Source organism: Gracilinanus agilis, chromosome 6 (assembly GCF_016433145.1).
Source record: "Gracilinanus agilis isolate LMUSP501 chromosome 6, AgileGrace, whole genome shotgun sequence".
Taxonomy (NCBI): domain Eukaryota; kingdom Metazoa; phylum Chordata; class Mammalia; order Didelphimorphia; family Didelphidae; genus Gracilinanus; species Gracilinanus agilis.
Genome location: NC_058135.1, coordinates 256,662,912 through 256,678,068, shown reverse-complemented (window position 1 = coordinate 256,678,068; position 15,157 = coordinate 256,662,912). Strand labels below are relative to the sequence as shown.

The 15,157-nt window shown below is 38.3% G+C and overlaps 1 protein-coding gene and 1 pseudogene across 1 annotated transcript in view; one reads left to right on the top strand and one right to left on the bottom strand.

Annotated features, from left to right (window-relative positions):
- Positions 1–15,157, bottom strand: part of QSER1 (glutamine and serine rich 1) — a 51,293-nt gene that overhangs the window by 20,283 nt on the left and 15,853 nt on the right. The window lies entirely within an intron of this gene.
- Positions 9,089–9,956, top strand: LOC123251734 (annotated as a pseudogene).

Below are 15,157 nucleotides of genomic sequence, written 5' to 3'. Positions count from 1 at the left end.
AGAGGCCATCTAGTCCAATTGGTATCTGAAAAGAAAGTGTATTCTCTACACTATAATTAGCCAGTGGTCATCATGGAGACCAACCCTTTTCATGATGTCAATATGAACAGAAGTTAAATAGCCCAGCTCTACCAGCTACTTCAATAATCAAGAAGTTCAGGGAAAACTATAGCAAGTGCATCTTGTCAACCCACATTTACATAGTGAGAAGTCTGTGGGTCCTAGCCAGAAAAGTCCAACATGGGAGCACAACACATATTTCAACAATTGCTAGGGGGCAACGAAGGAAGCCTAGAATCTGAAGCTGGGTGCTAGAATAGGAATCTTAGACCTGTAAGGACCTAGCTAAAAAACTCTAGAATATGGGAAAATAAGCTGTTCTGATCACCAACTGGCCTCAAAAGCTTGTAGAGCTCAGGTCAGGAGAAAAATGAACAGAATATGCCCTAGATCAGAACCACTCACACAAACTTTGATGTAGACTATGTATTCTGCCCTGAAACAAACTGGCTAGTCACTCCTGAAGATCCTGAACAGCATAATATAGGTCAGGAATATTCTACCACTTCTTTCAGAAGTATACAAAGCCTGGCCACAACACAAATCAGGAAGAACTAAAAATAATGGGGAAAAAGGGTATAAAAGAATATTATGAAGCTAGAGATATTAACTTCATTATCTATAAGGAAGGCCACAAAAGAAATCACAAATTTGCCACAATATCAATTGGGAATTCATGTAAGAAATGAAGTCAAATAATTACCATAGATATGAAATGAGAGGTACAAAAACTTTCTTAGTCAAGGACTGCAGCATTTGTGAAGAGAATAACCATTTTCTCCCAAGGTACATCTTATTTCACTTGTGTTTTCCTGTTAAGTTTTCCTTCACATCAATTTGGATCCTTTGTTCCTGCTTGCTGTCTAGGCCCAAGTAAAAAACTAATTTCTTTCACATTACAGCCCTTCAAAGACAACTACTGTATTCACCCCACTGTCTAAGGTCTTCTCATCACCAGGTTAATAAGCATCTTCAGTTCTTTCAATCATGCACTCAAACCTTCATCTTGCCATCCTACTGGCTCTCCTAGATACTCTCTAGCTATTCAATGACTTGGTGCCTAGAATTCATGTTAATTAAAGGCTGACTTTTATATGCCAGGCTACTTAAGTTAGACTCCAAGGACATAAAGTCAAAATGGAAAAATCCCTAGACCTAAGGTGGTTATTATTTTCGGGAGGTCAGAGAAAGGGAAAAGTGTGATGGCTCTGCAGAGTACAATCTTCTTTATTCTGAGCTTTTTAAACCAACAAAATCATATGACCTCATTAAGAACTCTACAGCATTCCAGAAATGTTCAGTATTGGTTTAACTCCGTTGGCCGTCAGAAAATAAATCCTTTTTGAACATGCCTTCAAAGTGGAGTTCCAGAGCTTCCCATTCAGTATACAAACATTTGTTGGCATTTGTAGGCACAGCCACTGTTGCTTCCATTATATGTTCCTGTATCACTTGAGATTGGTCAGCAACATTATCTTGGCCCAAAATGAGGGAATAAAATATGTTAAGAGTCCAAATACATTGAGGAAGTATCCAGATACAGAATTTGCCCAGGATATATCTGAGCTGAGCAATTCAGTACTTTGGTGTGGCACAGGCTTAAATTGAAAGGTGAGAGGAAATGAGACCTTGGTTGTTAACAAATCCTGACAAAGTCCTGTTGATCCATCAACCCATATGAATCACAAAAATAATATTGTTATAATTTCCTATCACGTCTGTAAGGATGATAGGATTGTTCTTTTGGAGATGGAGATACTACTATTTTTTTTTTTAAAAACAAAATCCACTTTCAGGGTAATTACAAAAATTTTTTTCACATCAAGAAGGACTATTTGGGAATGTATTTTCCATTTTCCCTAAGAATTCAATTCCTCTTTATACCATCAAAAATCTATCTTATCATCTTCCTGCCCAACTCTTACCCACTCAACTGTGTGAAAAAGAAAAACAAAACCCAGTAAAAATATGTATAAACAAAAGCAAATTTCTATATTGGCTATGTTGGGGGCAGGGGGAACTTGTTTCATTCTGTACTCTGAGTTCTTAACCTCTCCATCAGGAGATGGGTTACATGTTTTCATTAGCCATCTGGAATTATAGTTGGGTATTGTGTGATTAAAAAGTTCCTATGTTCAAAATTGTTTGCCTTTACCGTATTGTTGTCATTGTATAAAATGTTCCCTTGGTTCTGTTCACTTTATTCAGCATTGGTTCATATAAGTCTTCCTAGGTTACTGTGAAATCAAGTTCTTCAAAATTTCTTAAGACATATAATTATATTCCACCATACTTGTTCATTCCCCAATTAATGAGGACTCCCTCGACTTCTTTTGTTACCTCACAGAGATAAAAATGTTTTTTGTATCCTAGAGAATCAACTAAAAAGTTAGTGGAAATAATCAACAACTTTAGCAAAGTTGCAGGATACAAAACAAACACACATAAATCACTGGAATTTCTACATATTTCCAACACATTGCAGCAGCAAGAATCAGAAAGAGAAATTCCATTTAAAATCACCCTAGCCCAGTGATGGGCAAACTATGGCCTGTGGGCCAGATTGGGGAGGGGGAGCTGAAATGTACTATCCAGAGTGCAATATTATTCCTAATTTGACGAATACAATGAGTAGGATACAATATAATGAAACTTTGAAAGAGTTGCCTTAGAAACAGACTGACAGATCAGCATTTTCTTTCCTTTGGTCCCCTCTAAAAAGTTTGCCCATCACTGCCCTAGACAATATAAAATACTTAGGAATCTATCTGCCAAGACAAAACACAGGAATTATATGAACACAATTACCAAACCCTTTCCACACAATTAAAACTAGATCTAAACAATTGGACATTGATTGCTCATGGGTAGGATGAGCTAACATAATAAAAATGACCATCCTACCCAAATTAATTTACTTATTTAGTGCTATACCTATCAAACTACCAAAAAACTTTTTTACTGAATTAGAAAAAACTATAACAAAGTTTATTTGGAAGAACAAAAGATCAAGAATATCAAGGGAAATAATGGAAAAAAAATACGAAGGAAGGTGGCCCAGCAGTACCACATCTTAAACTGTACTATAAATCAGCGGTCATCAAAACAATATGGTACTGGCTAAGAGACAGGAGGGAGGATCAGTGAAATAGACTTGGGGTAAGCGACCTCAGCAAGACAGTCTATGATAAACCCAAAGAACCCAGCTTTGGGGGCAAAAATCCACTGTTTGACAAAAACTGCTGGGAAAATTGGAAAACAATATGGGAGAGATTAGGTTTAGATCAACATCTCACACCCTACACCAAGATAAACTCAGAATGGGTGAATGACTTGAATATAAAGAAGGAAAACTATAAGTAAATTAGGTGAGCACAGAATTGTATACTTGCCAGATCTCTGGGAAAGGAAAGATTTTAAAACCAAACAAGAGTTAGAAAAAAAAATTCCAAAATGTAAAATGAATAATTTTGATTACGTTAAACTAAAAAGGTTTTGTACAGACAAAACCAATGATACCAAAATTAGAAGGGAAGCAACAAATTGGGAAAAAAATCTTTATAACAAAAAATTCAGACAAAAGTCTAATTACTCAAATATATAAGAAGCTAAATCAATTGTACAAAAAAATCAAGCCATTCCCCAATTGATAAATGGGCAAGAGACATGAATAGGCAATTTTCAGATAAAGAAATCAAAACTATCAACAAACACATGAAAAAGTGTTCTAAATCTCTTATAATTAGAGAAATGCAAATCAAAACAACTCTGAGGTACCACCTGAGACCTAGCAGATTAGCTAACATGATAGCAAAGGAAAGTGATGAATGTTGGAGGGGATGTGGCAAAATTTCAACATTAATGCACTATTAGTGGTGTTGTGAATTGATCCAACCTTTCTAGATGGCAATTTGGAACTATGCCCAAAGGGCTTTAAAAGACTATCTGCCTTTTGATCCAGCCATAGCACTCCTTGGTTTATACCCCAAAGAGATCATAAGGAAAAAGGCTCGTACAAAAATATCTATAGCATGCTCTCTGTGGTGGCAAAAAATTGGAAAATGAGAGAATGTCCTTCGATTGGGGAATGGCTGAACAAATTGTGGTATCTTTTGATGATGGAATACTATTGTGCTCAAAGGAATAATGAACTGGAGGAATCCCATGTAAATTGGAATGGCCTCCAGGAATTGATGCAGAGTGAAAGGAGCAGAACCAGGAGAACATTATACACAGAGACGGATACAATGTGGTACAATCAAACATAATGGACTTCTCTACTAGCAGCAATACAAGGAACCAGAGCAAAGTTGAGGGACTTATGAGAAAGAAAACTAGCCACATTCAAAGGAATAACTATGGGAGTAGAAACACAGAAGAAAAACAACTAATTGAACACACGGGTTAATGGGGATATTATTGGGGATGTAGACACTAAATGATAACTCTAGTCCAACTATCAATAATATGTAATCAGTGATACATGTAAAACCCAGTGGAATTTGTGTGTCGGCTAAGGGGGGTTAGGAGGGCTTTGGGAGAGGGAAAGAAGAGGAAACATTTAACTATGGAAAAATGTTCAAAATTTTTTTTGTATATCCTTAGTTTTGTTTAGAACTAATTTTTCCTTAAATCTACATTTTCTAATTCCTCCTTCTTTCTTCCCTTACTAATTTCCTGAGTGAAATATGTATATATTCTTTCCTTTGACCAATTCAGATGAGAGTGAGATTTGAATTAGGATTTGGCTGTTTGACACTTGTTGCTGAGTGTTTGGTGCTCTGGAGCAGGATGAATATGTAGTGGCAGATCATGCCAATGGTGAAGTCTATGGGCAAAATCATAGAGGCCAATGTTCAGAGTCAAACAGCAGTATGTAAAAATCTACCATTGTGGAAAGGTATTCGGAACTGGCTCTTTGAGAGTGGTGGCCAAGCTGTTCCTGGGGTTCTTTCTCCCCTACAAACCTTAAGGGAGAGCAGCTACACACTTAGCTGGGGTTCCAATTCTGGTGATAAACATTACCAACCTGGAATCCCTTTGCCTTCACCCTTCTGTTGGCCTCTTTCCCTCTAAGGTTTTTTCTCTTTAAATTTTGTCAAAAGTGCATTTTATTGATATCTTTTGTTTTTTTACATTGCTTAGATTTCCCCTAGTAGCCCTCCCTCTCTCAGACAGCTGTATCTTATAATATAATCTTTTTTAAAAGGAGGCAAAAAAAGGGCAAAACTAAATGATACATGGAAAGTGTTCAATAGGCAATGTTCCACACCTGTAGATCCCACCATGTTCTACAGAAAAGTAGGGGAGGTGTTTTCTCATCTTTTCTTTCAAACAAACTTGTTCTTTAGGGGCAGAGTCAAGATTGCAGCATAGGAACAGCAAAAGCTAGAACCTCTCTGACTATCCTTCCATATCAATCTTTAAAAAGCACTTCAAAAAGACAGAAATCCAAACCCAACAACAAGTAGTCACAGGGCTCTCCTGCTGAACACAACTTGAAAGATGAGTAGATTTCTACAATATAAAGGGGAGAGTGGAAACAAAACCTGGCTGCTTGACCCCACATCTACTCCCACCCCTGCCCTGAGATCTGTGATTAGATGTGTGCTGACTCTGAGATCCCAGGGTGAGGTCTGTAACCACAAAGAGGCGCCTCAGACATACCACTTGAGGTCTCAGGCTCTGAGAGCAGCTGGCAGGGAAGAAGGAGGGATGGCATCTGCTGGGCACCTTGGCCTCCACAGCTGACTATGGTGAAGATTTGGCCCCAGGGTAGGATAGTTCAACTGGCTTAATCCAGTATATCAGCAGAAGAAAGAAGACTGAAGAATCAACCTCATACAGAGCAACTCCAATAAGAGGGGGAGAGGGGGGAAAGGGGGAGAATAAGTAAACAATAGAAAAAGAAGATAATGATTGAGAACTGATCTAAAGGTTCTACAGAGATAAAGACCAAAGAACAGAACCAATAGAGGATGAGAGGATCCAAGACTCTTCAAACAAAACCTAAAAAAACCAACAAAGAATTCAAAAATCAAATAAGACAGGTTGAAGAAAATGGGGAAAAAAGAAAACAACAGCTTAAAAAGCAAAATAGGTCAATCTGGAAAATAAGAAATATGAATCAAAAGAAGAAAACAGTACCTTAAAAGCCAGAACTGACTTACTGGAAAAAGAGGCAAAAAAGTCAAATGAAGAAAAGAATGACTTGAAAAGAAGAATGGACCAAATGAACAAGGAGGATCAAATGGTCAAGGAAGAAATTCAGTCTTTAAAAATTAGAATTGTGCAAATAGAAGCCAATGACTCCACAAGACATCAAGATACAAAACAAAATCAAAAGAATGAAAAAAAAAGAGAATATGAAATATCACATTGAAAAAACAACTGACATGGAAAAAAAGATCCAGGAAAGCCAATTTTAAGAATTATTGGACTACCTGAAAGTCATGACCAAAAAAAAGCCTATATACTACATCACACTACAGGAAATTATCCAAGAAAACTGCCTCAATACTCTTGAACAAGTGGGTAATATGGAGATTGAAAGAATCCACAGATCACCTCCTGCATTAAATCCCCAAATGACAGCTTCCAGGAATGTTATAGCCAAGTTCAAGAGCTCCCAGACCAAAGAGAAAATACTAAAAGCATCCAGAAAGAAACAATTCAGATATTGTGGAGCCTTAGTCAGGATTATATAGGATCTGCCAACCCCCACACACTGAAGGACTGGAAGGCTTAGAATATGATATTCAGGAAGGCAAGGGAACTGTTTGCAACCAAGAATCAACTACCCAGCAAAACTGACTATATTCTTTCAAGGAAAAAGTATGGTCATTTAATAAAATGGAAGACTTCCAAGTATTCCTGAAGAAAAGACCAGACTTAAACAGAAAATTTGATGCCTAAAATTCAAAATTCAAGGATAAATTAAAAAAAGATAAAAATTTAAAGGCTTCAATAAGGTCAAGCAGTTTATATTCCTATATGGAAAGATGATGTCTGTAACTCTTAAAAATTGTTATCATTATCATAGTAGTTAGAAGTATAGATAGAGGGTGTGGTAGTAAGTTTAGGATGATATGTCAAAAAATAATAAAACAAGGAGTGAAAAAGAGGATAATACTAAGAGAAATGGGAAAAGAGAAGTAAAATAGGGTAAAATATATCCCATAAAGAAGAAGCAGAAGGTGGGGGGGGGGAGAGAAGACTAATACAATGGAAGGGAGGAAGAGGTTGGTGCTGGGTAATGCTTAAACCTTACTCAATGGAATTGGCTCAGAGAGGGAATTACAGCCAGATTCACTGGGATATAGAATTGTATCTTATCCTATAGAAAAGTAGAAGGAGAATAAGAAATAGGATTGCAGGGAGGGGAGTAATACAAGGGAAGGAGAGGTTGGGGGGGGCAATCAAACTTGTTCTTTACAATTTCAAAATAATATAGCTGTTGTACCTTCCATTAACATTGTTCTGGCTCTATTTACTTTGATTTGTATAAAGTTCATGTAATTCTTTAAAGGGTTCTCTTTATATTCCCCAATATTTATTTGCGTATTTCCTCCCCCAAGGGATAGACCCTGAGCTCAAGGCAGTCTTTTGCCTTTTTTTGCATTTTTGTCAGGCTCTGGCACTGAATAATGGCAGACTAACTGACTTTACAGCTCCTAGCTAATTACAATTCCCAACAAGCAAAACAGTAAGCCTAAAATTTAGCAGTTGATAAGTCTTCCCTTAGAATAATTTACAGAAAAAAAGGATTTTCGATCTCTAGATTTGCCCCAAGAACCTAGAAAGGGAGAGGGCCACAACTTGGATCCCACTCCAAATCACACATTCTTTAAACTACACTTTGTGTGGTCATTAAAAAAAAAATAACAACAAAAAAAAACCTGTTAGGTATTGGGGAAGGGATCACAAAAATAAAACTTATTTAAAACAGGAAATTACTTCTTATTAAAATAGGCGCAAGAGCACCAGTTTGGCACAAAGTTAGAAGAATTAAAAAGTATGCAATTAAAATAGCTAACCTGTTCTATTTTTCAAAAAGTTACTGTGACCAAAAAAAAAAATGGTTAAAGGATAAAGGATCAATACTGCCTAAAACAATTTCAAACAGAAGTTTAGCTGCTAATAAAAAATTACTGCACCATGAGAAATAGGGATTCAGAGACTCATCGGAACATATATAAATTGAGTAAGATATATAAAATGAAGCAAGGAAAAACAATTAAAAATATACATGATAACTACATACTGTAAATAGAAAAGTCTAAACTGAAAACTATGTAACTGTAACATCCAAGCTTGACCTCAATCATTCAGTAAGCACTTATTAAGTGGTCCAAAGAAGAAAAACCTACCTCTTTTCCCTCTTTATGAAGGTAGTGGGTAGGGCTATAAAGTGACATACTGAATATGATGTTGGGCACTGTCAGTGTTTTTATTAGTCCTGAAGAATTGTCACATATCACCACTCTCCCCTAATTTTATTTAATCTTTTAAGGAACAGATCACTGCCTAGAGGAGAAGACAGAGATCTAATCATTCACAAATCAATAAGCACTAGCAGAACAAATACAAGTAAAAAGTCCTTGAGGAACAAAGTCTAGTGAGTCAGAAGTGAGCCCAGAGAAGAACAAAGATATGGTTAGTTTTGCCCTTTCCTTCAAACAGAGGTTCTAGACAGAACTAACCAAAAAAGGAAGGAGCCAAAGGGAGAGGGAACTTCCAGGGTGAGAACACCGATATGATAACGAAAGAAGTTCCCAAAGTAAGAACTGGACTCTAGAGAGGAATGAAATACTCATTTACTCAGAAATACATGTGATTTAAAAGAAGTTATTAATGAAAATAAAAGTTTGGGTCGTTTAAATTTAACTGACCCAGTGAGACGGCACCGGCCTCTGTCTTTCCCCAGAACGGCTCAACCCCGAGGACCCTGGCAGCCCAGCCGGGACAGAAGAGAAAGTCCAACTGTTTAGGCACCTATGAGGATTCCCAGGACAGCTCAGACGGAATTCCGTCAGCCCCTCGCATGACTGGCAGCCTGGTGTCCTACCGGAGCCACGACATCGTCACCCACATGAAGAACATCGAGTGCACTGAGCTTGGCCAGCACCACCTCAAGCCCTGGTACTTCTCCCCATACCCCCAGGAGCTGACCCGCTCTGCCTGTGCTCTATCTCTGCAAGTTCTGTCTGAAGTACAGAAAAAGCCTTAAGTGTCTACAGCGACACTTGACCAAATGTGACTTACACCATCCCCCAGGCAATGAGATTTACCAAAAGGGCACCGTTTCTTTCTTTGAAATTGATGGACGAAAGACCAAGAATTACTCCCAGAACCTCTGTCTTTTGGCAAGTGTTTCCTGGACCACAAGACCCTGTGCTACGACAGAGACCCCTTCCTCTTCTATGTCATGACTGAGTATGACTGCAAGGGCTTCTACATCGTCGGCTACTTTTCCAAGGAAAAAGAGTCCACCGAGGATTACAATGCGGCCTGCATTCTGACTCTACCTCCCTACCAGCGCCGTGGCTATGGCAAGCTGCTCACTGAGTTCAGCTATGAGTTGTCTAAGGTGGAAGGGAAAACAGGGACGCCCGAGAAGCCCCTCTCGGACCTCGGCCTTCTGTCCTATCGCAGCTACTGGTCCCAGAACATCCTGGAGATCCTCATGGGCCTGAAGTCTGAGAGTGGGGAGAGGTGCCAGATTACAATCAATGAGATCAGTGAGCATCAGGAAGGAGGATGTCATCTCTACGTTACAGTACCTCAATCTCATTAACTACTACAAGGGCCAGTACATCCTGACGCTGTCTGAGGACATCGTGGACGGCCACGAGTGTGCCATGCTCAAACGGCTAAATTTAACTGTTGTTCAATAGCTACAACAAGGAGACTGAAAGGGCCTAGAAACTACCTCAAGCCAGCAAACACTTCCTCTTGGCCTGAAATATGGCAAAGACAATACCAGTTTAGAATGTCAACTCTCCATAAAACCTTTCAGAAGAGCAAGATATTGCTAGATTTTGAGCAGTGCCACCACTTCAAAAAAATGAGATACAGTGTAGAGTTTAAAGTGGGCTTGGCAAAAGACCCAGTTAAACAAAGTTTCTCTAAAGGTATTTAAAAGCTGAAACAAGAACCAGAAATATTCATAAGGAATAAAAATCTTTGCACATCTTTTCAAAAGCATGCTTTTCACCATCCAAGGCAGTGAATCCATCACATTTGGACTTCATCATATATCCAGATGTATTTCTAGAAGAATAAGAATAGAAAAGCCTAATCTACAGAGTTCATTTATTAGTGTTCCTGGAGGAACAAGGCAAACAGACAATGAATTGGAACGGAAGAAAACAAAGATGGAAAAAGGGAGCTAGATTAGACCAAATATGTAGAAGATCTATGCTGGAGGTGACAAGGGATAGATTCTCAAAAATATCTGAAGACGCCTTAGAAATGGGGGGTTAGGGGGTGGAATCACTCAGATTTTACCTCAATGACTACCAACTTATATACTTACTCTCTCACCTATAAATAATTTTTATGGGTATTCTGCTCATGCATAAAGGCCATCCTTGAAGAGGGAGACAGAAGGCTTTCACTAGCTATATTCTGCAGTAGATTCCCAACTTTATGAGTATGCTACCTAGGTAACCTAGGTAAAGAATACATAATATTTATAGAATGCATACTTCTGAGCAGTAGGAATTTGGAGTATGATAATCTAGATTTGAATCTAAGCTCTGCCAAATTAGATTGATGTGGGGGGTCTCAGTTTCCTGATGTTTTTTATCTATCCTGTTCCAACCTCTTTGCTGATCTGTAGTCTCCTATGTCCAGCTACCTTTCAGACATTGAATTGGATGTCCAACTGACAAGTTAAACCCAGTATATTTAAAACCTATTTCCCCCAAACCCTTCTCTTTCCCATCTTACTTCTCTAGTTGAGGACAACACCATCCTCCTAGTCTCTCAGGAACCAATGTAGATTACTCATTATCTCTCATCCCACCCTTACCCCAGCAGCCTCTATATTGATTCTTCTGTCTTCTGTTGATTCTTCTGTCTTCTGTTGCCTCTGCATCATCTCTCAAATATGACCTCTGCTCTACACTGACACCAGTCTGGTACAGGACTGTTATCACCTCATATTTGGACAAATGCAATAGATTGCTGGTCCAATTGTGTCACTCCCCCTACTCAAATTCCAGTGGCTCCATACTATTTCCAGGATCAAATTCAAAATGTTGTTTGACATCCAAAGTCTTTCATAATCCAGCCTCCTCCCACTTCTCTGGGCTTCTTACACCTTCCTCCCAGCCAAGTACTCTTCAATCCAGTCACAATGGCCTGCTGGTTGTTCCACAAACAAGCTGTTCCATCTCTTGGTTCTTTAATGAAGATTAACCCGGATACAGGGTTTACTGATTGCAATTTGGGATAACAAAAACCTTTCATCTATAAGTGAAACAGGATTCTGCAGTGATATGCAGGACCTTTTAAGCAAAAGATCCATGCTAACCATTTGCTCCATACATGTTTTCTAGCATGCCCTATAGGCAATGTGCACAAGAAAAACTGCACTGAGAAAAAAAATAAAGAACATGTCTATAACAGAGATCACAATTTAATAACTTTTTTTGCATTGTATGGTATGCCAAAGAGATTTAGGACAAGGCATGTGTGACCTGAGCAGGCTTTGCAAACTTCCCAACATTCATCACCCTCTAAAACAATGGTGTCCAAACCTTTTCAATGGTGTATCTATCTGTATGAGTAAAAACATTTTTACCAACCAAGCTCCTTTTAGACTCAGCTCTAGTGCTGCCTTCTATAAGAAACCCATCAAGAATTGTTCAGTCTCTAACAATGGTACCCCTCACTCCCCATTACTGTTTATTCTAGTTATACTGTAAATTTCTTTGCATTCTCAGAGTCTAGCACCTTGTCCAGGACACAGTAGACCCTTAAAATAGTTTTGCTGATGGATAATCACCTACCACTCCCCGCAGTGAACTCACCTCTCCTTGACCACTGATGCTGCCCAAACCCTCTGCAGGCTTTTATCTGTTTCCACTATCAATGCCATCACCATCCAAAATTCCCCAGGGTAGATGGAAAATAACAGAAGCAGCACAAGACTGCCCTGATTGTGCTATGTGAGTATGACTACTGAGCTCTACTGCCAAGTTCCTGGTTCCCACTCATCCCTCTGCTATAGCATCAGCTTACACCATAGGGCCTGGGGCTGAAACCAGCTGAGGAGAAACAAGGAGGCTGCAAGGATGTCTGTTCATTCCTACCAGCTGAGTTGGACAGGAGCCCCTGAAGCACACAGTCTGGAGAGCTTGCAACAGAAGCTTTGATTCTTTGTTACCACAAAAGAATTACCCATGTGTTCCAGGGTAAGAAGAATTTTACCAGTTTTTCATATTATCTCAGGAATTCAATTAGGCACAAATTGTTCCATTAATTCTACACCAAAAATATAAAAGAATGATCTTTAGAAATCCTGTTTTTAAGAAGTACGACATCTAGGGCAGCTGGGTAGCTCAGTGGATAGGGTGCCAGGCCTGGAGTCAGGAGGACCAGGGTTCAAATTTGACCCCAGACACTTCTAGCTCTTTGCTAAAGAGGAAGATTCATCAAGGAAAGGGATATATCTAACAACAATTTAAAGAAAACCGAAAACAACCAAAATTTTAATATAATAGTTTAAACCCACTTTTATAATAAATTTACAACACTGGGTTCTTCATACTTTATTAATATAGTTTTTTCCCAAACCTGAAAAGCTGGAAATGTGAAGGATTTCATGACTTTATTAAAATTTCCACAATCAGAAGATCAAGAGATCTAGTCTGTAAAGGATCTCATAGGCTATCCAATATAACCCATTAATTTTACAAAAGAGGGAACTGAGGATCATGGAGGCTATGATTTGTCTGAGTCACTTATTAGTTAACTAAGCATGAATTATAATTTGAACTCTGGGCCTCGGACTCCAATCACTGCTCTTTCCACTGATCCATACTGCCTCCCAGAATATTAACTTAAAAAACATTACCTATGTCATACTGTTTCCATTTATTTTGTTAAATATTTCCCAATTACATTTTAATATGGTTTATTCTTGGCAGTTTTTCAGTCAAGCACCTATACTCAGCAAGAAGCCACCTGCTTCTTCCCACAAAATTCTCCCTGCACTGACATCCCAAATTTTCCATGGCTTTGTAGATAGTCTTCAGGGGCTATCACAGCTACACTGACCCAGAGATCCCAGTGTTAGGCTAACACCCAAGGGTGTCACAGGCAGATTCCCCACAGACCAAAGTATCTATCGAGAGCATTACTTTTTATAACAGCCAAAAACTGGAAACCAAGTCAATACTCAATGATTGTAGAGTGGTTAAACAAACCATGGTGTATGAATGGTATGAAATATTTTGCATTTTAAGAATCAATATATGTGAAGAATCCAAAGGCAACATATGAACTAAGTGAGATAAAGAGGCTACAGAACCAGGAAAACAACATGCAGAATGCACTATAACAATGTAAATTCAAAGAACAAAGACTGAAATGACACCATGCAATCATAATGATGGTAAGCCTGATCCAGAAGAAAAGAGAAGAGGATGCATTTCCCTCTGTTCTTTGCAAGGATATAGATGAGAAATTCAGCACATACTTCCAAACTTTGTTATGCCACCTAGTTTTGATGAAGTGGTTTCTTGCTTCCCTTTCATTTTTACTCTTTTTAAAAAGGGATCTAGCTCTTGGGGTGGGGAAGGGAAAAGGGAGGTATTACAAGATGAAGGTAATCTTTTTTTTTAAATTTAGAATATTTTCCCATGTTTACAAGATTTTTCCCTTCCCCTCCATCCTGGTGCTAACAAGCAGTTCCACTGGGTTATACATGTATCATTGTTCAGAACCTATTTCGTGTTACTCATATTTGCAATAGAGTGATTCTTTAGAATCTACATCCCAATCATATCTATATCAAACTACGTTACCAATCATATGTTTTTCTTCTGCATTTCTACTTCCACAGTTCTTTCTCTGGATGTGGACAGTGTTCTTTCTCATAAGCCCCTCAGAATTGTCCTGGATCATTGCATTGCTGCTAGTAGAAAAGTCCATTACATTAGATTGTGCCATGTTATATAAGGTTCTCCTGGTTCTGCTCCTTTCGCTCGCCATCAATTCCTGGAGGTCTTTCCAGTTCACATGGAATTCCTCCAGTTCATCATTCTTTCAGCACAATAGTATTCCATCACCAACAGTACCACAATTTGTTTAGCCATTCCCCAATAGAAGGGCATCCCCTCATTTCCCAATTTTTTGCCACCACAAAGAGCACAGCTATGAATATTTTTGTATAAGTCTTTTCCCTTATTATCTCTTTGGGGTACAAACCTAGCAGTGGTATGGCTGGGTCAAAGGGTAGGCAGTCTTTTAAAGCCCTTTGCGCATAATTCCAAATTGCCTTCCAGAATGGTTGGACCATTTCACAACTCCACCAGCAAAAAGCATGAGTATTCTAATTTTGGCATATCCCCTTCAACATTTATTACTTTCCTTTGCTTACATATTGGCCAATCTGCTAGGTGTGTGGTGGTACCTCAGAGATGTTTTAATTTGCATTTCTCTAATCAGATGGGATTTAGAATATTTTTTCATGTGCTTATTGATAGTTTTGATTGCTTCATGTGAAAGCTGCCTATTCATGTCCCTTGACATGGGGAATGGCTTGATTTTTTTGTAGATTTGATTTAGCTCCTTATATGTTTGGGAAATTAAACCTCTGTCAGAGTTTTGTTATAAATTTTTTTTTCCAGTTTGTTGCTTTCAAAATGAAGGTGATCTTAAAACAAAATAGATTGATAAATTTTCCCACCAAAATGATGTGAAATGATTGAAAAATTCATCATCCTTCATTTAAAAAATGAATAATATGGAAATAGGTATCAAATGATAACACATGTATAATCCAGTGGAACTGCTTGTCAGCTCCAGGAATGGAGAGGGAGAGAACATGATTCATGTAACCCAGGAAAAATATTTTAAAATAAAG